The sequence below is a fragment of the Crocuta crocuta genome, unplaced genomic scaffold, assembly GCF_008692635.1.
Source record: "Crocuta crocuta isolate KB4526 unplaced genomic scaffold, BGI_CrCroc_1.0 scaffold102, whole genome shotgun sequence".
In the NCBI taxonomy this organism is placed as follows: domain Eukaryota; kingdom Metazoa; phylum Chordata; class Mammalia; order Carnivora; family Hyaenidae; genus Crocuta; species Crocuta crocuta.
The window spans coordinates 14,466,583-14,493,724 of record NW_027530019.1 but is presented as its reverse complement, the minus strand read 5'-3'; the positions used below and the strand labels follow the sequence as shown (position 1 = coordinate 14,493,724).

At 44.6% G+C, this 27,142-nt stretch overlaps 1 long non-coding RNA gene across 1 annotated transcript in view; it reads right to left on the bottom strand.

Moving 5' to 3' along the window:
• Window positions 1-508: 508 nt before the first annotated feature.
• The window catches only part of LOC144231987 (uncharacterized), an 807,055-nt gene continuing 780,421 nt past the window's right edge, over window positions 509-27,142 (bottom strand). The window contains exon 9 of the long non-coding RNA XR_013335261.1: window positions 509-888. This is a non-coding gene — a long non-coding RNA (uncharacterized LOC144231987). The remainder of the gene's footprint in view (window positions 889-27,142) is intronic.

Sequence of the window (27,142 nt, the reverse complement as noted above, 5' to 3'; positions counted from 1 at the left end):
GCAGGGAATTTGGACTCTCCATGGCATCAGCAGGGGCCAGAGGATGGAGTGTGGAATAACGAGGCCTATGAAACGGGAGCAGTGGGCCCACAAGGAAGAGCCACTAGGGCAGAGTTTCAGGCTGAGAATTTGCATTTACATTTGCAGATTCAGCATCATCTTGGCCTATTTTTTTTTTTTTTTTTTTTTTTTTTTGGTAGCAGTCTCTTGGTAGGTGGAGCAGTGTTCCCGCTGATCCTGGTGGCTCTGAGAAGGTCTCATTTCTATTCCTGGTCTCTACTGTCGTGCTGTAAAGCAAATCCCAGCTCCAGATGCTGGGAGGAGACCGATGGTGTTTGCTGAAGGGACACCTCCTCTCTGCAAGGATGTTCTGGATCAGCTGGTTGAGTCAAGACACCCAGAAAAGCCAGTTGTGCTCAATCTGAGCCAGCCTCATGCTTGGTGATGGCCTCCAGGAAGCTGGCAGCTCAGCTGAGTCACAACTCGGTTTTGTGGTACTGACACCCTCTTTTATAACAACGGGCTGTGCAGGACAGAGGAGTCCTAGCGAGGAAGGCTTCTGAGAAACTAGAAAGATTTTAAAAGAAAAATTTTCCACATGCCTTTGCTATCTAGAACTCTATGTTGAGCACAGGCCTGCTGCTGTCTTCCTCCCAGAGACCAACAGCCTATGCATTGATCTGATGGGGAGCTTGTCTTCGGGGTCCCTTCCTCCAGCTCCTGGACCCCCACATCTTTGCCTCCCTGGGCCTGCTCTTCTGTGTGTCGACCCAAAGTCCAGACATGGTCTGTCACCTTCTCCTTTGTCAGGTCTCCGCGATCCTGTGTCGAGATCAGGCACAGACAGTTGACGGATTGGATCTATGCAGAGTAAATTCTATGACAAATCTAGAAAATTATAGAAAATATTTTAGTGTTTTGGGCTCTGAAAGCTCTATGAATCAAATATTTAGGGCCCAGGAACCTATTGTCAATAACTATCATTGGAGTTTCCGATGTCCACTGCCCTTCATGGCTATCTAAACGTAGAGTGTCTAGAAACATCTTAGCTTAGGCAGAGTTCCATGGTGAGAATTTCTTGCTTTGTGGTATAGAGTGAGGGAAGAAATGTGTTTTGGAAAGAAGGACTTTTCTAGGCTCTGTTGCTCTTAGGCCTCCCTTTATGAGAAGGCTGTTTTTGCCAGTGAGTTTGCTGCACAGAATTTGTTAGCACGATAGATTCAGACTCAGATACTTTTCACTTCCAATGTTCAGGGATGATCTGCCTGATTGTTACTGTGCTTCCCCACCTCACATAAAGAAGTACAACAAAATAATAGTCCTATAACTTAGAACCTCAAGAAGCCATACTCACTTATTAGAATGGAAGGCAAGAACATTTGCTATGTGAGACTTTTTTTTTCACCCTCTCTGCATGCAGAGGCCAGTGTCATTGCTGGGGAAGCCTGGGTTGGGTGCGTGCTTGGGTGACTCATGGGGAGGGACACACCCGTCTAAGAGCATAACTTTTCTCATGAAGTGTAAAACAGTCCCCAGTATTAGACTTTCAGGTTGCTCACAGGCCTTCTGTGTTTATCAAAGTTGAATAAACTGTGTCACTGAATGGGAGAATCCACATTATTGGAATAGGTCAGACTTCTGCAGCAATATTTGTGGCAACTGTTTCTAAGTGTGCTGGACCTCCATGTGAAGTAGTTGAGAATCTCACTGTGCCTATTTGCTGAGATGCACCTGCAAGGGCCCAGCACAGACCAGGACCTCAATGAGGGAGATTCCAAAAGGTGCCATCGAAGCTCTTGGTTTCCTTCAAGTACCATGAAGGCAAATGCCTTCACCATGGCTCACCAAGCTGACTTCAGTGTTCATAGTAGTTGCTCAATAAGTCCATGTTGGATAAATATAAATCAAAAACACATTGAGGTACCACCTCGCACCGGTCAGAGTGGCTAAGATTAATAACTCAGGAAACAACAGATACTAGTGAGGATGTGGAGAAACGGAATCCTCTTGCACTGTTGGTGGGAATGTATACTGGTGCAGTCACTCTGGAGAACAGTGTGGAGGTTCCTCAGAAAATTAAAAATAGAACTACCCTATGACCCAGCAAGAGCACTACTAGGATTTTATCCAAAGGATACAGGAGTGCTGATTCATAGAGGCACATGTACCCAATGTTTATAGCAGCTCTATCAACAATAGACAAATTATGGAAATAGCCCAAATATCCATCCACTGATGAATGGATAAAGATGTGTTTTATATATACAATGGAATACTACTTGGCAACGAGAAAGAACGAAATCCTGCCATTTGCAGCAACGTGGATGGAATTGGGGGTACTGTGCTAAGTGAAATAAGTCAGTCAGAGAAAGACAGATCTCATGTTTTCACTCACATGTGGAACTTAAGAAACATAACGGAAGACCATGGGGGAAGGGAAGGGAAAAAAAACAGTTACAGAGAGGAAGGGAGGCAAACCGTAAGAGTTTCTTAAACACAGCGAACAAACTGAGGGTTGTTGGGGAGTGTGGGGGAGAGGTGAAAATGAGTGAGGAGAATTGAGGAGGGTACTTGTTGGCATGTGCACTGGGTGTTGTATGTAAGCAATGAATCATGGGAATCTACCCCCAAACCAAGAGCACACTAAACACTGCATGTTAGCCAACTTGACAATAAATTATATTTAAAAAAATAAGCCCATCTTTGATAAATTAATTGATTGCCTTTGATGGGCTGCGTATGGTGCTGACTAAGCACGGTATTGTATGAACTGACTTAGAGCCATGGGCTGGCTAAGACATGGGTGCTGTCCTTGAAGAGTTCTTAGGCCACTCTGTAAGGAAAAGAATTAGGGAGAAAGCAACACAAAATGTGTTAGTAGATATATGTAAATATCCTAAGGGAGCTCCAAGGAGGGAGCTAATTGTGTTGAGGGGGGCATGCAGGTAGATCAGGGTTTCATGGATGAGGCAAACATGGAGGGGACCTGTGAAAGGTTGAGAAACATTGAGAGATTCAGAAACCTTAGCCAGTCAGAAAGATCTAAAAAGACTTCATGCTTCACCAAAGGAGTAAAGAATGAACTGGATTTTTTTTTTAAATTTATTTCTAGGAGAGAGAGAGAGAGCGTGAGCAGGGGAGGGTCAGAGAAAGGGGGAGACATAGACTCTGAAATAGGCTTCAGGCTCTGAGCTGGCAGCCAGCACAGAGCCCGAAGCAGGGCCCGAACCCACAAACGGCGAGATCATGACCTAAGCGAAAGTCAGACGCTTAACCGACTAAGCCACCCAGGCGCCCCGAGAATGAGCTGGATTTTGAAGGCTGTGGAAGGGATGGCTGCTGATGGGGGAGAACCACGCAGGCAGGATTCCTATTGCTGAGGAACTCACTGTATAAAGGGCCAGAGACCTACCAATGAAAGTGTGCAACAAAGCTCACCACCTCCGTACCCTCTGCAGATTTATAGAAGAAGTAACTCTGAGGACATGTTTCATGTCCCTCAGCCCCTCAGTCAGATCAAAGTCTTTTCAGCGCAAGGATGTATTTCCTGTGGGCTAAACAAAGGCTACTCAGGAGAGATGTGAGGTTGAGTCCCATCCAATAAGAGTGGTCCTGTCTCGAGAAGAAATGAGAAACCCCATAGAAAAGAACCAGAGGTACCCCGCTTAATGCCCAGGGGATGGGGAAGGAGTTGTAAGAGTCCACCAAGAATAGAAGTGTGTTTTCCAGGCCAGAAGGGTCCACAGGAGAGATGAGTCTAGGAGGGGACCCATGAAACACTATAAAAGCACTTTATGAGAGAAAGAGTTCTCCTACCCAGGGACACCAGCATGAACCATGTGCCAGGCCCAGGAAGCACAGAGCCACCCATCAGGTAAGTATGGTCCTGTGCTCTCACCTCTGCCCCCTCTTTTCCTCCTTGTCTCCTTTAGATCTGACAGTAGGGAAGAGTGTGGTAGGAAGAGGAAGGCTGATGTCAAGTCTCTTACCCCACTGTGGGTTTCCAGCCTGTGGCTGGCCCCCAGAGAGAGGATTCACTACTAAGTTGAGTTCAGCCTCTTGACCATTACATGGGACTAGACATTATTTTGACCAAAATGAGAATGTCTTTGTGCCTTAAAGTGACTCTAATACTGTGCTATTACCTAGAAGTGAGCAGAAAAGCCAAAACACCTGCCAGCGTTCTTATCCAAGGGCAAGGGAGGTTGATGCACTGCAAAAACACTAAGGGACAATGGGGGACAAAAACAGTACTGAGTACATTCTTCTCAGAACGTACTCATCATGAGTCATACTTATTCAACATACCTCTTACATATATAAACAGTGCTTGACACACAGCAGGTGTTTTGCCTGAGTAATGGCCACAAGGTTATAAAGATAATACCAAAACTCTCCACATGGAGATACAGAAGTTATAAGAACACCAAAGCTCAAACCTAGAAGTTTGGTTTGGGGTTGCTACGAAGTACTTAGGATCGTTAACCACTTGACCTCACAAACATCACAATTACAAAGTGACATCAGTGGCCACATGACGTTCTGAATGGGGCCAAAGCCCAGAGATGATGTCCCTTTGTGGAGGACAACTAACGATCGATGATTCCTGCTCTTCTCTCTCCATAGAAAATGCACACGAGTTGTTTTAAACCATTTTGCAAGTGAGGATGCAACCCTACCTTAAGATTGGCCTGAAGGTGCCTAGTTTGCAACTGACACAAAATAGAGAATGAGACCTTCTCTGCAGTTTCCTCGCAGGGGGCTGTGGTGGAACGGCTCATCAGTTCATTCTGCCTCGCTTTGAGAGTACTTGCCTCTGTCCTGCAGAGGCTGGAATTACACATTTTCTCAACTCCTTGGGAGCTAGGCTTCCTGAGGTGATTCAAGTTTGACCAACCAGCGGCACCCGTGTCAATGCGGAAGACAGACTTGGGGCAGGGGCCATCCTTTTGCTGCTTGTGGGGGCCGACAAGCATGTGGAGGCATTTGGCCTTTCCAGGGTCTCTTTCAGGGGTGGCGGGGGGCAGTGTGGGGCATTCACTGGTGTTGCAGCAGGGGTGGCTGACCCAGAGCTGGCAGCGGGAGAGAATTCCAGATGTTGGCAGCTTCCGGACGGGTGTCACGGCAGCGTGGTAACTGACGGTGGAGGCAGCGGAGTTGTTGAAGAGGAAGCAGCCCCCTGGATGGGCCGGTTCTGCAGTGTGCTTCCCGAGTCCCCTGCCGACAGCTCAACCTCGAGTCCATTTCTTCAGCCCTTCCAACGATTCTGTAAGCCATTTCGTACCCTGAAATAAATCCCTTCCTACCTGCACCAGTTAGAAGGTTCAACCCCAACTGATACAGCATGGTGTATAAAAATAGAGAAAACAAAATCAAATAATCAAATAAGTATGTCTGTGAAGCTAAACACAGGGAAGGATAAATGCAAAGGGGAACTGTTTTATCCGGAAGTCGGGGAGGGGCCTTCATCTGTTCATTCATTCATTCATCCCTTATTAATGGCCTCCATGTGCCAGATATTAGAACAGCTGGCTATTCATTGGGGGGAAAAGATCAATGGACTCCTGTATTTAGGGTGGTTAAGGTCTAGGAGATTATTTCTCTTTGTCTCCTCATTTTCTCTATCTGGCTGAGAGCACTGACCCTTTCCATTGTACTTCTGTTCATTTAGTGATCAGAAGGTTGAGCAGCCTGCTCAGGCAAAAGACTTCGATTTTAGGGAGTCAAGAGTTCCAGGACCAAAGCTGTGCTCTCAACCCAAGCTAGTCCCAAACACGAGTGATCGAGCTTTCCCTGCCAGACACCAAAAATTAACCCACAGACACAGCCTACAATTACCCTGTTATCTTCAGATCAGGATTTACTTCCCAGATGCCTAGAACAAGTCTCTAAGTACCAGCAGGGTAAATTCTCCTCTCAATTCTTGGACTCCAGGATGTGCGTGTGTTCAGCAGCCGTGGAGACGTGTTGCTGAGACTTTCTTTAAGCGAGAGCCCACAGGGAGGCCCCAGCTGCCTGGGGATCTGCTTCAGCCTTGGGACGGATCTAGCACTGCCCAGGTAGCCCTAGCCTACACCAAGCTCAGGTAGGCCAGGGGCCAGTGGTTTCATCTCTACAGGCAATCTTTGCACCTGAACTTCTTGCCAATCCTCCTTTCTGCCCTTTACCTTTCACAGGGGCCAGGCCTCTGTCATGGTCTGAGGTCTTTCCCTCCTGCTTTCTGTCTTCTTTCTCTTCATAGGCCTTATCTCCAAGAGATCTCTTGGATTCCTAACTCAGTCTTTTTTTTTTTTCTTTTAAGATGTATTTATTTTTGAGAGAGCACAAGTGGGGAAAGGGCAGAGAGAGAGAGGTGGGGACAGAGGATCCAAAGTAGGCTCCATGCTGACAGCAGTGAGCCTGATGTGGGGCTTGAACAAGGAGATGATGAACTGAGCTGAAGTCACCCTCAACCGACTGAGCCACCCAGGCGCCCCTCAAACTCGGTCTTGGTATCTCCTTCCTGGAGGACCCAACCAGCCCACTGTGCGCCAATACCTTTTCTTTTGATAAGTTACCCACTCATTTCTCACTTAAAAGCATTCCCATTTGTTTATGGCTTTTTTTTTTTTTCCTGGATGAAAACTCCCATATCTGAGGTTCTGATTTATTTTATCCAGGCCCACTTCAGTCTCAGTAATAAAGGAGGTGATGAGGGACCCTTGGAAGTAATCTGTTTAAAACAAATACATTAGGACTGATTTTAGGTATTTGGCTCAGAAATGTTCCCCAGCCTGGTGCAACCCAAGAGAGTCCTTGGCCGCCTTTCATGGAGCAGGCGTCACCGGCAGACTTATATGCGGCCTCACCCCCAGCATATGCTACTGCAATTGTTTGCACAGCGAAAATCGAGGACCAAGTGAGAATGTCCTTTTCAACAGCTGGACACGTAGCCTGCTTATCCTTCAAGGCCTAACCCATCTGTCAGCTTTGTGAAGTGTTTTCTGCTCTACCAGGGAGCTCCGCCCGGGCCTTCGGTGCTCCTGCAGTCAGGTAGATGCAGTTCCCATGCTGCGTAGCAATTATTTAAACACATGACTCCTCCCTGGCTGGGCTGTGAATCTTAAGGGTGGGATGGTGTCCATCTCAGACGTTTTATTATCCTCATCGCTGTGGACCTAACATTTTGTAGGAGCCCAATAGGCGCAAAGTAGTAGGTGCAGGTCTGTCTGGACCAAGGCGGTGGACTAGATGCTTCAGAAGGAAGCTTGTTAGCCTGTGATTCCAGTTCCAGCCTCAGCCTGAGGCATTCCTGGGAATATTAGCTCTTATTCACAGCATGGTGGAGAGTAATGCACGGAAGCCAGGAGCACAGCCTTGGGTCCTCAGTGGGCTTCAGTTTCCTTATCTCTGAAACTGAAGATTGGCTAGATAACCTGCCAGGATTTTCTATCTCTATGACTCCAGGTCTGTGTCTGCAGACATGTGACTGTGCCATCCACGGGCCATCTGCTTCCAGGTGGCTAACCCGGGGCTGGACCCTCCCCTACTGTTGCATGAGCCTCCCCTATAACTACTTTCTCAGGTTTGGTGCAGAAAGAGCCTCTCCTTCCTCCATTGTGTGCTCAGGCTGGAAGGATCATAAAGAGGAGGGACAAAAATTGATTGGGCACCAACAGTACCTGGTGCTTTTGCAGATGGTATTTAATTTTATTTCTCTCCACAACAACTCCACAAGGTTAGTATTATGATCTCTACTTTTCAAGATGAAGAAATGAGACTCAGCAGGAAAAACAGAAACCCCCAATTGCCATAGGTCGTGCACGTAATGGTGGGATTTAACATATGTCCTGACTCCTCGTCTGGTCTTTCTGCTGCTGTTTTCCAGGCAGAAGGGAGGCATGAGTAAAGGTACAGAACTGGAGAGCATGGAGAGGGTTTGGGAACTAGGGAATAGTTGCAGACAGAGGCTGGAAAGCAGAGGGTGTTTAAAAGGGAAGGTGTGAGACAAGGCTGGCATGGTAGATTGGGCATGCTCAGCAGCCAGTGACAGTGGACTTGATAAACTGTACGCGCTAGGGAACCATGGACAGTTTTGAGTACAGAAAAGACATACTCAGAATTGTTTATAATGAAGGTTTAATATGGCTTTGGAATAAAATATGGAGCTTGGGGGGGAAAGATGAAAGACTTCTGGGAAAGCCTATGGGGATAGCCTTCCTCCGTGATAAGCCTTTCAACCAACAGTGCCTCCATATGCAACCCACTGTGCTCTGTGCTGAGAGATACAGAGATGAAATAGATCTGGGTCTTGCCCTCAAAGAACTTATTATCTCAGAAAAGATGACATGAGGACTCTTATAGCAGGTAGTCTTATAGATGTAAGTGCTAAGGATATATAGCTAATCCCTGCCTCCATTGGATAAAGCCCAATGTTTCTTTTTTTAAAGTTTATTATTTATTTTGAGAGAGACAGAGAGAGAGTGCAAGCCGGGGAGGGGCAGAGAAAGAGAGAGGGACAGAAGATCTGAAGCAGGTTCTGTGCTGACAGCAGTGAGCCCGATGTGGGGCTCAAACCCATGATCCACAAGATCATGACCTGAGCCAGGGTCAGACGCTCAACCGACTGAGCCAACTAGGTGCCCCTAAGCCCTACTGGTTTTTAAAGGGGTCAGAAATGAGGCTTTGGATATCTCAGGTACTGAAAACTTGGTTTCTTTTCTTACTGTTTGTATGGATGCCTGAATATTTGCCTCTCAATATATGAACAAGTTGTGACTGCTTGCCTTTTCTCCTTCTCTGTGAAGCCTCCACTCAAGAAGCTAGCAGGGGGAAACCCTATGGGTTGAGAGCACTGAAACCGGTGGAATTCTAAACTAAAACCAAACCACAGCTCTTTACAAGGCTCTCTACCCTGGCTGCCATCCTGGTCATCAGCTTTCCCTTTTTGAAATCTCCTCGGGGGCCTGTGGAAACCTTTGTGCTGATGTGATTGTGCTTCTCATCACTACTTATGTCTGTGTCATCAAGTATTTACAGAGTGCCGCACAGTGTAAGGTGCTATGTCACAGTCACACACGGAGGCAGAGTTTCTCAAAATCCTCAAAATCACAATGTAATAAAGTAAGCGTGGAGGGAAAAAAGGCTGTGAGAATCTGAAGAGCCGGGTTCTGGCCCCACCTCTGCCACTTTGCCTCAGTCTCTTGATGACTTAAGAGAGGGTTGGAGAAATGAGTTTGCACTTCTGGTTTGGGATTCTGTGATCCTAATCTCATCACTTATTTTCTTCTCTCTCTCTTTAAATTTTTAAAATGTTATTTAGTTTTGAGAGAGAGCGAGAGCGCACAAGCAGAGGAAGGGCAGAGAAAGAAGCAGGCTCCAGGTTCTGTGCTGTCAGCACAGAGCCTCACATGGGACTCAAACTCCCTGAGTGTGAGATTTTGACCTGGGCTGAAGTCGGACACTGAACCCAGGTGCACTTCATCACTTCTTTTCTTTTCTTTCTTTTTTTTTAAAATTTTTAATTTTTTTTTTTTTTTAATTTTTGAGAGAGAGATAGAGACAGCATGAGCAGGGAAGGGTCAGAGAGAGGGATGCACAGAACCCGAAGCAGGCTCCAGGCTCTGAGCTCTCAGCACAGACCCTAATGCCGAGGCTCAAACTCACAGACCATGAGATCATGACCTGAGCCGAAGTCAGACATCCCATCAACTGAGCCTGTCCAATGATGATTGTGTTTTAAAAACAAGATTTGGAATGAGGGCTTGAGACGTAGTTGTTTCTGATTTTGAAACCTATGTGAAATGGCAACAGTATAAATATGAACTTAGTTTTGTTATGTATTGCATGAGCCACCTTTATTGAAAATGATAAGTATGTAAAAACTGGGGTGACCTCAGAAAAGTAAACATGTGATGTCATACTCAGGGCTTGCAGGATCAGAAGCTGTGACATGTAAAAGATTTAAAAGTACTATCTTAGAAACAAGAAATGCAAACTTTGTCACTTAGCACTATCACAATCCAGGAGTAGCTAGGGGATGGAGGTGGGCACTAGCTAAGGCATTTGTGGACATTCTGGGTCCGAACCGGAAGACAGGAATCACAGAATCACATAGCATTTTCTTTATGTTTAATCTTGGAAGGCTAGAGGGGATGAGCTTGCCAAAATATTTGAAACACAAAGATAAGTGGTGTTGTCAGCTGGTGTCATCAACTGCTACCAAAGTTCATTGCGGTATTACACTGGCCTTTTGCTAATTCCGACCAGTTGAATTTAGGCCAAGACCCTGGATAATTAAGGAAGGAAAGGCAGTGTCTCAAAGTCACCATATTTCTAGGTACCAAAGGATATGTGGGAAAGTTTTATTCTAATTTTCATCACCTTAACCCAATAAGAGGAAACAAGATAGACATGCTGGGCAATATTTTACTCTGTGAAGGCCTAAATTAAGGTGTATTTCTTCGAGTGGACACAGGGGCTTTGAGGACATTTAACCACATTTCCCCTGTGGTAGCAGGACAGAGAGGACAGGGATATTCCACATGGTCCTTCCGTACTCAGAGCCCCACTGGAGGGCAGGATTTTTGCATCAGCCTCTAAGTGATCTTCCTTCAATAATCTGTCTCTCACATAGCAGCCAGTCTTCTCAGAAAAAATGCAAATCAAATTTTGTCACCTTCTGCATTAAATTGTCCAGCGGTTTTCCATTACCCTGTTATTCTTGCCGTGGTCCGGTCATTATATTCCTGCCTTGGTCTACTCAGCCGCACAAAGTCCTAGAAGGCCCTGGCCCCCACCCAGCAACCCAGCATAACCTCATGCTACCTCCCCCTGTAGAATGTGCTCCAGACACAGTAGCTTTTCTTCCAGTCCCTTCGACATGTAGAGCCTGTCCCTACCTCAGGGCCTTTTTACTTTACTTAGTCACTCTGACCTCAGTTCTTTGAATGGCTGCCTTCTTCTCATTTTTTGGGTCTTAGTTCACTGACACCTCCTCCATGAGACCTTGTGGGATCTCCTAAATTAACTGAGGAAGTCACTCACAATCACAGTACCTGATGTGATTCTTTTCATAGTTCTTATCACTTTCTAAAATTACTGTATTTATTTGATGGTTTACTAGTTTACTATTTCCTGTCAGTAGAGCTCCAGAGAGCAGGCATGAAACTGTATTGTATACTGCTATGTGCCCAGTGATAAGCTTCCGGCACGTAGTAGGTCCAGAATAAATAGTTTGGGTATCTGATGAATGATGAGACTTAACCCATTCCCCCATGCCCATGGCACTGACACACTCCATGGATGGGTCATAGCTTTCCTTTTGCAAAAGGAAAAGTGGGCTGAGGTGCTGGGTTACTTCAGAGAAAGAGCCAGTCTAGGACATATACCAGAGCACTTTTCAAGCACTTAGAATTTGGGGATAGCTCATTCATGACATCTGATATCACCCAAGAGGGGCGATATGATAGATACTATTCAAAGACGACCACTGCCAATTCCTTCCCTCCTTGTGCATGCCACTGCACCCATCAAGAGGTGTAAACCATTTTCTCTCTCCTTGATTCTAATCGAACTTGTGATTTGTTTTTACTAAAAATTGAAGGCAGCAGAAGTGATGTTCTGCATCCTCCAACCCCTTGCCTATAGAATTGGCAGCACCTATATCCTCCTTCCTGGAAGCCAGCTGCCGTGTGAGAAGTCCAAAACCCAAAAAACACTGTGCTTTGAGGAAGGCCAAGCTATCCGTGTAGAGAAGCCCATGGAGGAGCACCGAGGCCCTGGATATGTGAGTGAAACCTTGAATCTTACAGTCCAGCCCATGAACGCAGCCTAGTGATTGACCCCAACCCATGCCACCTGAAGCAAAAGAACCCACCAAGGGAGCCAAGTCAACCCGTGGAATCGTGCGAAAGAAATCATTAGTATTTCAAGGCACGGTACATTTGGGGGGGTTTGTTTTGCAGGAGACAGCTGATATCAGGTTGTTGATGCTATGAAATTTTGTGTAACCAAATCCTGAGGCCTGAAAAAGTTTTGAGCTTTTCAAGCTGTAATTTGCAAATAAATCATCAGGGCATATTGGGGGTTTTTTTGTTTTTTTTTTTAGTTTGCTTACTTATTTTTGAGAGAGAATGAGTAGGAGGAGGGCATACAGAGTAGGGAAACACAGAATCTGAAGCAGGCTCCAGGGTTCCAGCTGTCAGCGCAGAGGTTGATGTGGGGCTCAAACTCACAAACTGCTAGATTGTGACCCGAGCTGAAGTGGGAAGCTTAACCGACTGAGCCACCCCGACTCCCTATCATCAGGGCATGCTGTTAAAAGGCAGTTCCTGATTCTGTAGGTCAAGGGTGGGGTCAAGATTCTGTATTTCTCAGCAGTGCCTAAGTGATGCCTTATACTGATGACAGAGTACACAGAACACTCTCTGAATACCATGCCCAATCCCTGGTCTCCAGAAAGTTCCAACTTAAATCATCTTAGAAAACCTATGTGTATTTGGGGAAAGACTAGTTTGAAACGGGCTTCTGGTCAAATAAGTTTGGGAAATACTCCCTACTATATTCTGCTACTAGAGATTCATAACATATATTAGCTAATTAAAAGCTCATAGACCCCCTCCAGTCAGGAGAGCGGTTTGATTCTGAATTGCCCAGTATTTCCTGGATGTATTTAGTTGTACCTATTAATGTCTTCAAGAACCAATATCCTGTGTAATGTACCTGGAGAAACACAAAACCACCCGGCCTGCACGTGTTTTTAATTAACTTAGCAAATTTCTCATTGTCCCTCAATTATGAATCCTATGTCACCCATTTTCACAACCCAGATTTCTTTTTTTCCCCTTGGATCTAACCTAGTTCCTTGCCCCTTGCTGCAGTGTGAGAAGTCCCTGGTCTTTTTTCATGGAGCAGGACAACCATATCTCTCCACAGTCCAGTCCTTTCTGTACTTGAAGGCCTATCCTCCTTCCCAAGGCCCTTGATCTTCCCGTTCTTCGCACCCTTCTTCCCATTTCCCAGCAGTCCACTGTTCTTTGTCCAGCTTAACCAGCTGAGTGACTTTTGAGTACTGTCTGGATATCTCTAAGTTTAAATACCCCTAGTTGCAAGGTAATGACACTCCTAGTATGGGGTGAGGTTTTTTTAAAGTTTATTTTTATTTATTTTGAGAGAGAGAGAGAGAATGAGCAGAGGAGGGCAGAGAATCTCAAGTAGGTTCCGTGCTGCCAGCACACAACCCAATGTGGGGCTCAATCCCATGAACCAAGAGATCATGACCTTGGGTCAAAATCAAGAGTCAGATGCTTAAGTCAAGAGTCAGATGCTTAACTGACTGAGCCACCCAGGTGCCTTAGTATTGGCTGAGTTTTAAATGAATCGATCTGTGTGGAACTCTTAGCATAAGGCCTGGAGTCCTACTTACTCAAAGGTCAACTCTGGTTGTCATTATTCTGGGTCTAAGCTCAGTCCCAGAGCTCCACCTCTCCAGTGTTATGGATATTCAGGTCGGACTGGGACTGGGGAGGAAGGGAGAGACTGGGGGTTGGGGGCGGGGCATGTGGCTGATCAAGACTCATCTAATTCCAGAGTCTGATTTGAGCTGCTATTCTTAGCCACCTTCACACCAAATCTTTCCCCTGGTACTGCTAAGCAGCTTCAGAAAGTCCAGGCTAAAGTTAGCATCTGAATCTGTGTCTCTGGAAGTCCACCCACTCCTCATCTCTGGAAGCTGTTCTTTGGAGCTGACACTGGCATTTCAAGGGTTATCTACTATTTTTACATTTTTGTTGTCTCCTTGCTGAAACAAATCAGGGGTTGTCTCCCAGAAGCCAGACTTGGTGCTGGTGGCTTTTGCATCACTGCGTGGCTCCGAACAATGTCACCTCTGCCGTCTCCCCTTCATTCCAGAGACTACCTGTAAATACGGCTGAATTCCTCACTACTCTTGTTCCCCAGAAGTTTAGGAGAGAGCAGGCAGCTTCTCATCCATATTAAAAAGCTATGGCACTTTTCTTTTCACTGGCTCCTCTCCCCTGCCATTTGCAGACCCCACTAATAGCACTGCACTGTAAGGCTCTGCTCCTATAAAGGGCACACAGAGTAACGCAAGCTGTCCTTAGTTGTCTCTTCTGTGGCCTTAAAAGGAAGTAGCCCTGGTCACAAGACAAACTTCCTTTTCCATGAAGTGGGCGAAGAACCTGATGGCTTTTGTTTGCCTTCAATCCTTGTATAGTTTCCTAATGTGTGCAGATTTGATGTGGTCATTTTTGCCTTTCTTTGTGGGCACCTATTGCTGTTCTTCACTCGGGCTAGAACCAAAAGCCGGAGCGTGGAGGGCAACAGGACTTTGGTGTGTGTGCTGTACTTGAATGCGGCAATTCAACTTCTCTCTGCAAGAGACGTCAAGGCTTGTATTTCTAAACTCATAAATGGAGGAGGACCCATACCAATAGCAGTGAAGATTTAATGTGACTGATGTACCAGGCACTGTGCTGACCAGACACCTTACCTATAACCTCATCTGTATGTCCAGTGTATTCCCTTTAAAAAAATGTTTATCTGGTTTTGAGAGAGAGAGAGAGAGAGAGGGAGGGAGGGAGAGAGAGTGAGAGAGCACGATCATTAGTGAGGGTAGAGGCAGAGAGAGAGAGAATCTCAAGCAGGGTCCAAGTTGTCAGCGCAAAGCCTGATGTGCGGCTCAAACTCAGGAACTGTTGAGATCGTGACTTGAGCCAAGATCAAGAGTTGGACACTTAACCGACTGAGCCACCCAGACACCCCCATATTCCCTTTTTACAGGAGATACCTGAGGGCTCTAAGGGATGAGGGAGGTGACATAACTCGCCCCAGGTCACAGCCAGTCAGTGAGAGAGCTGAGATTGACCCCAGAGCCTGGGGGGAGGGGGGCGGGAAGGGGGGGCACTCCTGAGTCTCACCCTTGTCTGAGACACATGGAAACCAAGATGTGGCCGCTCCTATTTGAAAATACCTGGGAGTGAAGTCATTCCACAGGTAAGTCTGATGCCTCTCTAGGGGTTTCATGACCCTGAGATAGGAAGTTTTGGCCTGAGGTTTCTGACTATTTGCGTCTGAGAACATTCTGTGCGCTGGAACTTGAACCATTATTATTTTCTTGTTAGCTTCCCACAGAGAAGAAATGAATCCAGAGAAGTTGCAACTTGAAAGTGCAGTTCACATATGGTGCTAGCCTTAGATTGGTGTGGATCCAGAGAAATCTTTATTACCAGGCTCATCACAATGCTTATTCTGCTTCTTTGATGAATTATGAAGCACAAAGTGGCAATCAATGGCTTTGGTTTCCAGGTGTTTCAGTCCTGCAATGGATTTACAGGCCTTGCTCCCCCAAGTGTGTCTCGGGGCCCAGCCGCAGTGGCATCATCGAGTGCCTACTGTAAAGGCAGACTCTCAGCCCCCCACCCCAGAATTACGGAGCCAGGAGCTGCATTTTAACAGCATCCCAAGCTTATCCATATGTGTAGAAGGTTTGAGAGGCATGTTTGTTACAGGACTTAAAACTCGAGGGTGGCCTGGTTCACCAGGCCAGCTGTGCCTTAGAATCACCGGGGGAACTTGAGAACATAATGAAGACTGGGCCCCACTGCTTTGGAGTCTGCATTCATTTATCTTGGGTGTGAGGGAATATTTGAGAACGTTTCTTGGGTGCCATCAGGGCTCAGCCCCGCTGCCCAAAGGAAAGCAGAGTCTCACTCCAGAGCGTTGTTTGTGCCAAGAGGATGTGGATCTATATGAGGGCAAGGGCTCTCTCTGCTGGACTCTCTAAGTCAGTATGGGTATAGACAAGACTTAAGGAAGGACAAAGGAATGAATACTGGAGCACAAAATGAAGCTCTGTCACGTGTGGATTTGATTAAAAAATGTTTTTTAATTTTTTTGAGAGAGAGAGAGAGAGAGAGAATGAGGGAGGGACAGAGAGAGAAAGAGGGAGACACAGAATCTGAAGCCAGGCTCCGAGCTGTCAGCACAGAGTCTGACTTGGGTTCAAACTCATGAAAGGTGAGATCATGACCCGAGCTGAAGTTGGACTCTTAATCAACTGAGCCACCCAGGTGCCCCTAGATTTTTTTTTTTTTACAAGAAAGCAATGAAAAGGGAGCCCTGGGGACTATGTTCAGACAGAGTCAGGATTTAGAAATATTTGCCATTATTCTTCCACCTCAGTGGAGGGAATGCTTATGAAGAATATCTAATGTCCTTCGTCCAAGATTTTAGCACCTTTTATTTAGGGCATGTGCATGCTTGAAAACTGCCAGATTTAGCAAATCAAAAATACAGGACGCTCACTTAAATTTGAATTTCAGATGAACAAAGACTACTTGTTTAGTATAATTTTCTAGGATGCGATATTTGGGACAGACCTTAAAAAATTATTCACCGTGTATCTGAAACTCAAAGTTAACTTGGCGCTCTGTATTTTATCTACCAACCCCAGCCTGTTTAGAATAGTGAATCTCAATCAATGCTTCTGCACACAATGACATATTCAAAAAAGATGCCCTTCATGGGGTGCCTGGGTGGCTCAGTCAGTTAAGCATCTGACTATTGATTTTGGCTCCGGTCATGATCTTTGTGAGATAGAGCCTCACATTGGGCTCTGTGCTGATAGTGTGGAGCCTGCTTGGGATTCTCTCTCCCTCTCTCTGCATCTTTCCATCTTGTACTTTCTCCCCCTCTCTCAAAATAAATAAATTTAAAAAAAGATGCCTTTGATGAATGGTGAGGGTGAGAAGCTGTGTGTGTGTGTGTGTGTGTGGTGTTGAAGGGATGAGGCCCCTTACCATTGGGAGTGAGGAGAGAGGGATAAAAACTTCATTAATGATAAAAACAATGAGAAGAAATTTTCCCCAGTATGTTAGGGAAAATTCACCCATAAGCTATAGACTGAAAACAGTGAAGAATATTTCATGGAAGAACATTTTTTTCCTTGAAAATTTGATTTTTTATGTTTAAAATTATAGAAGAGATATATGTTCATAAAAATTCCAGCTGCACAGACAGGCATAAAATAGAAAGCCAATGTATCACAGCCTTTCATGAGCACTCCTAGAAGTTGCTGCTCTTAACCTTCACTTAAGTATCCTTCTGGAAATTTCCTGGGAGTGGATTAACATGTGTATACATATGATTTTTTTAATTTCAATTTTTTAAAACTTTAAAACACTTCTACAAGTTGCTTTTATTTTTACTTAATAATCTTAGATATCTTTTCCTATATGCTCATGTAGATATACTGACCTAATTTTTTTCAACAACTGTCTTATAGTTTATTTACATATAGGAATCTTTTCATTTATCCTTTATTTAAGAGACACTTAAAGGTACTCTCTCTGTGTAGCTTCCTCTGTGCAGGGCCTTAAGTAGTTGCTCCTTATCACTCACAGTCAATTTATCATCAATACTTGGTATCGGTCCAAATATCATCTTCTCAGAAAGGCCTTCCTATTCCCTGAAGCAAGAGTAGCTTCGTGCTCACTCAGACTCTCACTCTTCCTAGCAAATTTCCCTGTGTTGTTTCTTCAGCGGTGATTTTTCTATCTGAAATGACTTTTCTCTTTCTTTCTTTCTTTCTTTCTTTCTTTCTTTCTTTCTTTCTTTCTTTCTTTCTTTGCTTTTCTTTCCTTTTCTTTTCTCTCTCTCTCTCTCTTTCTTTCTCTCTCTCTCCCTCCCTCACTCTCTATCCCTTCCCCCCGCCGTCTTCCTTCCTTCCTCTATCTGTTCGTTCCTTCTTTCCTTCCTTCCTTCCTTCCTTTTTCTCTCTCTCCCCTTCTCCCTCTTTCTTCCTTTCTTCTTTTCTTCCTTTCTCTTTTTGTCTTTATCTTCCTCCCTCCCTCTCCCTCCCTCCCCCGTCCTTTCCTTCCTTCCTTTTCTTTCTTCCTTCCTTCCTTCCTTCCTTCCTTCCTCTCTCTCTCTCTCTTTCTTCTTCCTTCTGTCCTCCCCTACTGCCATTTAAGCCTATAAGCAGGAATGCTGTCTAGTTCATGGCTGTTGCCCCAGCACTGAGAATATCACAAAACACACAGTGAGTATGCAAAACACATCTGTTAATGTGTGAATGATCAAATGATGGAATTGAGCATACTGTGGCATATATCAAGATAGACAAGGGACGACCCAGAAACACATGATTTATTGAATGGGGCCAGCAAGTGGAAGTAGCTTTAATTCAAGGCATACTGTCTTAAGAGAGGGATACTATCAATGCTATGGGAGCCCATGCAAGGAAAGATCACGTAGAGGGGGTAGAAAGCAAAGGTGTCACTGGGAAGGTGCATTTGAAATGACAGTTTAAGGATGAGAATGATGGCAGGTGGAGACAGTGGGGACAGTTGCACAAGGCAGAGAAGGTGTCTAGACAAAGTTTGGAGACAGCAGCTGCCTGGCATGTTTGGGGAGTGACACCTTGGCCACCATGGTAGGAGCTCAGGATGCATTTGGGAAGGGACCATGGATGGTGGTGGGGTCCTGTACTGAAGAATTGTGATGTTTTTACTCTGAGCGCTGAGATACTGTGTGAGGTTTTTATGATGGGGAGTGACGGGCTAATTGCATATTCTAAGATGATAATATTGTCAGCAATGGAAAATATTTGTTGGAGAAGGGGAAGATGGGGTCAGGAAGAGGCATTAACAGAAAAGAGAAAAAGAGGGGCCAAATGAGGGCAAGGGCCAGAAAGATTTGAAGGCGTGGTCTTTTCTGATGGGAAGACTTAGTTGGGGTTGATGTATTTCATCAAGATCGGGAATCTGCAACCTAGGCCTGCGGGTCAAATCGGGCCCACCGCTTATTTTCATAAGTAATTTTATTTGGAGACAGCCACACCCATTCTTTCATGTACTGCCTACAGCTGCCGTGGTGCTACCGTGGCACAGTTGAGTATCTGTGACAGAGACCGAATGGCCTGAACAGCCAAAAATATTTACTTCCTTATTCTTTACAGAAAAAGTTTGCTCGTGTCTCATCAAGATTAACAACTGCTACATACCCTGGGTATAGGTCTTAGATGCTCAGATTGGTGGCATTGGAAAGAGAGCAAGGTCTGTCCCTATCCTCTGGGAACCAAGGGCCATAGTTTTCCCATTAACCACAGGCTGCTTTTTCCTTGAGCTTTGTCCTAAATTCCAGTGAAGTGAGGAGTCATAAAATACAGAAGTCACAATACACAGCTAGGAAAGGCAGACTGGGAAGGAGATTGTCATCCCTGGCCAACTATCACACAGCTCAACTTCCTTAAGAACCGTCCTTTGCCTTTGCAGAGCCCTCAGGACTGCCCCTCTCCGGATGCTGCCTCCTTAACTTCAGATCTGCTTGCAGCCCAGTCTCCTGTCTCAGATTGGGCTTCCTACAAGAACAATTCCAAGTTTTCTGATTTTCCTTAACAAAAAGGAGAGCAGCAGTGACATGACGCTCTTTCAGTGACTCTAGACTCACGTGCACATGGAGAGCAGTCTCAAACAGCCGCAGAGTGGGAAACCTCACATTTGTCAGCCAGCCTTTTACCAGCATCCCTGTTGCTAGGATACATGTCATCTGATTGATGTTTCCAAGATCCTGGTTGAAATCCCTCTGTTTCCTTGGCCTTAAGGCTAAGTCTTCAGATTTTTATGTTTTGAGTCTGTGGTTGTATCAAGTTAAATGAGTTGACATTTTCAACAAGCTGAAAATGCGCCAAAACATTAGTAATAGTGACACAGACTTTCCATTTTGGTGAATGGCCCTACGGTTCCTCACTTCAAGATCCCAGGTGAAGGGGAGTTTCCTTGCTGACTTTTCTCAGCCTGTTTTTTCTTTTCCCCTACCCACTTAAAAATCACTTTTTGGTGTATAAATAGCTCCTAGTTATTTCTAGAGTCGAGACTTTGTTTGTAGGTTGTTTACTGGGATGTCATCGGCCCGACACAGTGCCAGGCTACTCAGCGGAAAGCTAATTTCCTTTTGAAAATTGCAATTCTGAAAGTTGCACATATTTTATTGCCATCATCAATAGGAACTGAAGCACATGTATCTTCATGCTGAGTGATATACCAGCAAGCTAAATAAAAATGATCCTACTCTCGCAACCAAAAATAGATAACACTGATGGGAAGTGACCCCACTGTGACACACACAGAATTAACTTTCAGGATCTCTGAGCCATCATCCTTCCACAAGAGGCCTGGACGACTGCCAGTCAAGAGAAGCAAGCCATATGTATTAAGGCTCCTTGAACAGAAGAAAGAGGCAGTAGTTTCAAGTGAGTTTCAAACTGAAAGTGACAAGGGCAGATGCTTCAGTTTATAGGCGATGATTTGCAAATGAGCTATTTAGTACAGTGTCACCTCTAGATAGGGTGCTTCAGGATGCATAGCTTTGGGCAGTGATTCTCAACAGGGATGATTTTGCACCCCACCCCCAAGGCCCCACCCCCTACTAGGGAATCTATGGCAATGTTTAGAGAGATTTTTGACTGCCACTGTTGGAAAGGGGATGCTACTGACATTTACATTTAAAGAGGCCTAAAGTCCTACCATGCACAGGACAGCACCCCATGACAAAGAAGTATCCAGTCCCAAATGCCAGTTGTGCCAAGGCTGAGAAACCCTATCCTAGGAATTCAGTTCTTTTACAGTGGTTGGTGATCCGCCCCAGCAGCCAGAAGACACTACCCATGCGATTGTAGTCAAGTGTCTGCAGTGAGATACTGTGACGCCCACTCTCTGCGGTCTCACGTGGAAGAAGAAGAAGGCCTCCAGGAGTGTGTGTTGTGATGGAAGGGAAGATGTGCGGTGAGCTGGAGTGGGGCTGGGCTTTCCATGCCCAGGTTTGTGGAATGAAAACTTTGTTTCGGGAGAAACCGAAGAGTGTGATAGGAAGTAAGTGGGCCTATAACTGGGGCAGCGGAGCACCTGGCACCCGGGCGGCAGGTGAAGAGCTCCTACTAGTGCACAGGTGGAATCATGTGCTCTAGCCTCTGCACCCACTTTTGCTCCTGGCGTGATACTCCATGAGGCACGCCCTCCTCCATGGAGGCAGAAGGATTTCCACTGCTCCCGGTGCTCCCTCCCTCTGGTCACCTCTTCTTTCAAGTCTCCCTTCTAGATGGACCCATAGGAAAGCAGGAACATGCTGTCTCTCAGAAGACCGCTGGGCAAGTGGTCTTCTCAGCAAGTGGTCTCACAGCAAGTGAAGAGAATTTAGGGAGTGAGCTTCTGAACAGGGACAAGACCATTTTCCAAAATTATACAACCCTGCTAAAACCATTCTAGTAAAAGTCAGGAACTAGATGGGATTGCTTGGCATCAATACTGCTACTTAATACTGGCTTAAAGATTCTAGCGAGTGCAATGGCATTTAAAACAGAAATAGTCTGTACACAACTTGGAAAAGAATAAAATAACTTCCTTAAAAAATGTTTTTCATGTTTATGTATTTCTGAGAGAGACAGAGTGCAAGTAGGGGAGGGGCAGAGAGAAAGGGGGAGACACAGAATCTGAAGCAGGCTCCAGGCTCTGAGCTGTCAGCACACAGCCTGATGCAGGGCTTGAACTCACAAACTGTGAGATCATGACCTGAGCCAAGGCTGTACACTTAACTGACTGAGCCATCCAGATGCCCCCAAAATAAAATAACACCTTTTCCTGGGTCTGCAGTTGTGTACTTGGAAAATTCGGGTTTAGGAAGAAAAAAACCCAGAATGTATAAAAGGATTGCGTAGGTGGCTATGTATAAGGTAAGTGCATACAAATCATTAGCTTTTCCCCATATTGCCATAAGCACCTAAAATAAATATGCAGAAAACATTCCATTCTCAGTAGTAATGACAATTATAAGGGATTTATAAAGGTATACTTTGTTCTTGGACGAGAAGGCTTAGAATTATAAATAAATTTTCCTAAGCCTAATATAAACATTGAATCAAGCTTTAATGAGAATCTCAATAGATGTTCCCCTGAGAATTGGCTAAAATAATCTTAAATATCACATAGAAAAATAAATGTCCAAGAGTAGCTTTAAAATGAGAATAAAAAGTAGGGAGGCTTTTCTAGAGTTAGATTTGCATTTCCAGATACCAGAGTAAGTTGTAATTGTATAAATATGATGTTATCTTAGGAGGAGAGAAGCAGAGAAGCATCACAGAATAAGGAAGCTAGAAAACAACTGAAGTATATGTGAGGATTGAATATACTTCAAATGTGATTCAGTGGGCAAGTGATGGACTCTTACATAAATGCTCTTGGTACAACGGTTTCTTCATCTGGGTAAAGATAAAATTAGACTCCATCTTACACCATGTTCAAAAATCAAATTTCAGACGGATTAAAGATGCAAATGCAAAAAAACCTACTACAAAATACAATAAAATCTAAGAAACATCATGAATAATCTAGGATGTAGGACACTTCATTAATTAAAACCAGACACTATAAATGAATATGTAAATATATACTTATGTATGCAAAAATAACAGTGAAGTCAAAGGAGACCATGAGTAACGTTGAGGAACAAATAATATGGAAAAATATAGCTCCAATGTAGAACACACAGCAAGATTTTGTCTGTAATATTTGAAGAGTTCTCATAAATCCACAAAACACAAACTACGCAGCAAAAGTAAGGCAAGGGAAATGGAAAAGCAATTCACTAGGGAAAAATAAGAATGGGAACTAATACCTGAAGGAATGCTCACTCTCACTCAGGCAAATGCACCAAAGACTATCTCTTTAGTGCCACCGGACTGGAAACAATTTCTACCAGCCAAAACACATATTTCCTCCCTGAGTATATATTGCACAGAAATAAAACACCAAAATGAGAAGCTCTACCTCTAGATCTTACTGCAGCTTGTTTGTAGTGCTAAAATTATCTGTAGACAAGTGAGGGCAAGTTAAGGGAATGGATAAAAAAGATTATGGGCCCATCACACCATCCCATATTGTGCAACTTTAAAAAGAACTTAGAACTATGCCATTTGACTTGGGGGAATTTTTGTGACATTATTGTTGATTGAGAAATGCACGATGCTGGAAAGCTTGTGTAACAGAATTTCCATTGTTGTTAAATAAGTAGTGACCCATCCTCAGTATATGTACTAGTGTGCATGTGAGCGTGGAGAAAAAGATACAGAAGGAGCCCTATCAGGTTCAACACTCTGCCGGGAAGAAGTAGGGAAGAAAAGGCCAGAAAAAAGAAAAAGAAAAAAAAGAAAAAGATCGCAACACACCCCTACTCCCATATCTATGACATGATTTAACTTATATTTTAAAGATATTCATATTATATTTATGGACATATTTATTTTATGTGTGCATACATATGTACCCAATGTAACTGGATGGTCAAAGAAGAAATTAACACTAGCCATGATTTTCAAAAACATGCTAATGCTACCTTGAATTTATATAACAGTTTTCTCTCAAAGACTTCTTAATGCTTTTATGTATAGCATTACTTCATCTCATGACTTCCTGGGAGGTGTGACCTTTAAATGTCAAAGCCGCCAGGGCTCTCTGCCCGGGCTCCAGTGATGGACATCTGCAGTGAGATGCTGGGAGCAGCTGACCATCCTCCTTGTGGCAGAGTGAGCCGGGAGCTGGGCTTTGTTGCTGGGCTCTTTCAGCCTGCAGGGCTCTGAGTTTCTCGGGACTCCTTTGTAATGCACTTGCTCCTCTAGACACAACCCACTTAGATGAGAAAGAAACCTCCAGGCTTTACCCAGGTTTGAGACCCAATCAAGGCACGAGGGAAGAGAGAGCAATCAGTAAATCAATAAAAAGCCTGACGAGTGACTTCCCCGGAACCGCCACACGTAGGTCACTAAGTGAGAAAGCTAGCTCCGGTAGGTAATGAACACACTGTTCAGTACAGTAGAAGCAGTGGGAGGCTCCTCTCCACGGAGGCTACACGGGCTGGTGTGCAGAGCTTGGGTTTGGGATGCAAGAGTCAAGAATAAAATGGTTTAACTTTACTGAGCTTGAAAACCAAATCCTCCCCAAATTACTCTCAGTTGCTAGATTATTGCAAGGTTATAATGAGGGGTGACTATGAGAGCATCTAACGCCATCTGGCACAGGGGAGGTGCTTAACCAGCAGATGGTGGGAAACCAGTGTATGGAAAGCCTGTCAGGATTTGGCCCTGGGTTCTCTCCATTTCTCCTCTCCCACCTCTCATGCTTTCTTTGTCCATTTATTGAGTTGCTATCATCCTAAATATTGGGTCTCAGACCTCTCCTAGTCTAATGAAGGACAGTGGGAGGAAAACAGATATCTCACAGTGGGCTAAAGGCTTTTAACTGAGGTACATACAGGGTGCTATGGGGACAGGAGGTTAAGGTCACAGGTGTGCAAGAGCCAGGAACGGTTAAAAGAAAGAGAGGTATTTGAGAGCTCAGCCGGTTGACTAGGGGAGGGAGAATAAGTGGTAATGGGTGTGGTGTGCCAGAGGGAAGGAAACTTATGGAGAGGAAGACAGGTAGGTTAAAACAAAAAAGCCAAATGATGAAAAACCATTGATATTTATGGCTACCAGTTTTAGTATAAAAACTAATGGGATTTGACAAAGAATTGTGTACAACTGCTCTTTATGCTGGCTTTGCTACAGTGGTTTAGACCCAGCACAACTGAAGCATAGAATCCATTTGGCATTTTGTAGGGACAACTAAATAAGATCTTTTAAATCAGAAACGGGACAGCCAGCCTTCAAGATGGCCCCAAATGATCCCTGCCTGCTGTTTTTCAAGCCCTTATGTAGTCTCCTCTCCTAATATAACAGCGTTGGTCTGTGTGACCAATAGAATATGAAAGATGTGATGGTGTGTCACTTCTGAGATGAGGTGGTAAAATTCAGTGGTTCTGTCTTGGGCTCTCTTTTTCTCCTCTTGGATCACTCTCTCTGGGGGAAGCCACCTTCCAAGACTCAGGCAGACTTTGGAGAGGCCCTTGTGGAGGAGATCAGGTCTGCCAACAATCATGGGGTGAACTTGGAAGTGCATCCTTCACCCATCAAACCTCGGATAACTGCCGCTCTGGCTGACAGCTTAATTGGAATCTCATGCGAGACAATGAGCCAGAATCACCTAGCTAAGCTGCTTCTGGATTTCTGACCCGTAGAGGCTGCAAGATAATAAATATTTGCTGTTTTAAGAATAATTTATTATGCAGCAATAGTTATTTGTTCCCAATTCTTTACCTTTTTCTGAGTCAACTCCTTTGCTATATAGTATTGCAGTCTCTCCTACTAGACGTAGAATAGATTTTCCTGCCCCAGTCATGTTGAACTTGGTCATGTAACTTGCTCTAGCCAAGGATATTTGGGGAAATATGACGGTACGTCTGTTCTTAGCTATCTAGGCCTTAACCTGTATCATGTGTTTCTGTCCACTTTTCTGGGACCTTCCATCCTCCTCCACGAAGAGGAGCTGCCAGCTACCACTCTGGTAGCTGATGCCCTTTGAGCCTGGGCCCCATAAAGGGCACACATTAACAGAGCCACTCCTGCCAATTGCAAACCTGGGAGCCTGAGAACAAATTATTGTTGTTTCAAGCCACTAAGTTTAGGGTGATTGTTTCATAGAATTAATGTGACAATAAATGACTGATGCTTTCCCCTTAGACATGTCAGCAGAAAAGCGATACGAAGACTGGAAATTACTGACGAGATTGGAAATTCAGGTAATGGCTACATTTGGAATGGCCTTGAGAACCGAGTTATGGAGTTGAGATTTTATTCTGTGGGTCCTTCAGGACACTTCATTTTAGGTAGAACACTTTGGTGACAATGCAGAGCATGGATTAAAGAAGGCAAGACTACAGGCCAAAGTCAGGCAGGCAACTTTGCAAGAGTCCATTTGAGATGTGACAAGGGCCTGAGTTAGGGGACAGGCAGTGACAATGAAAGGAAAAGATCAATTTAAACTTGAGACTATCTTCTGAAACAACTTCTCTGTTTGCCAAGGAAATGTATGAGGAGAGAAATTCTCCCACTGCAGCCTTATGCCTGCCTTAAGCCAGAAAGCCCAGTGACTGAAAGGGTTGGATTAACTTGATTACATTTCCAGGCAGATCTCATTATTCACTCCTTTTGGATCTTTGGAAAAAGTTCAAGTTACTCCATAGGATGTTGGGCAAATCCACTGTCCAAATGCCTGATAGGGTACATCTGAGCCTAAAGTATGTGTTCTACTCTGCTTTCAAGAGAGCATTCCCTTTGTAGACATGTGGATATTTTCCCGTTCTCTCTTTGACCCTACTCTAGCCATTTCCTCCAAAGTTAGAGGAATGTAGATTACCTGTGGGTTTTTTTGGTAAAAGAATTCTCAGATGATGTTCAGAGGTTGCCTATGGAAAACTTGGTTGGAATAAGGCAAAGGCTTCCTGAGGAATCTTTTCAGTTTCTACCACTAGATAGGAATTAAAATGAATATTACAAGTAGGACAGGTTTGGAAGACTTTCTCCTCTCTCTGAAGTCACAAGCTGGGCTAGCAAAACTTGGATCCATCTGGTATTGTCTATACATTAACATATTAGCTAGGAGGAGTCGTCATGTTATTGCCAAAGAGTGGAAGGTACCACAGACTGATTATCAAGCCTACATGTTGGGACAAAGGTGTGTTTTTTGCACATGAGAGTATGCAAAGCAAAGCCTAATAGATACTTATTAACATGAAATAGTCATAGAATGAGATTGGTTTAGTCCACATTTGTCTGGACTAATATTAAAGTCTATATTCTTTTTAAAATTATTTTTATTTTTTAAATTTATTTCTGAGAGGGAGAGAGAGACAGCGTGAGCAGGAGAGGGTCAGAGAGAGAGGGAGACACAGAATCTGAAACAGGCTCCAGGCTCTGAGCTGTCAGCACAGAGCCTGACACAGGATTCGAATCCACAAACTGTGAGATCATGACCTGAGCCAAAGTCGGATGCTTAACTGACTGAGCCACCCAGGCACCCTGAAGTCTATATTCTTAAAAGTGAAGATGGGATTTGGGAAACCTGTGAATGGATGAGGGATTTCCAGATGTCATGAGAGATGGTATCCTATCACTCTAGTGTCTTATGCTACAGTCTCAGGCCAACTTGTAATGTAATAAAGGGCAGTTCAGGTGCTCTGTGTCTCAGTTTTGTCCTATTTCAGTACAGAAATTTCC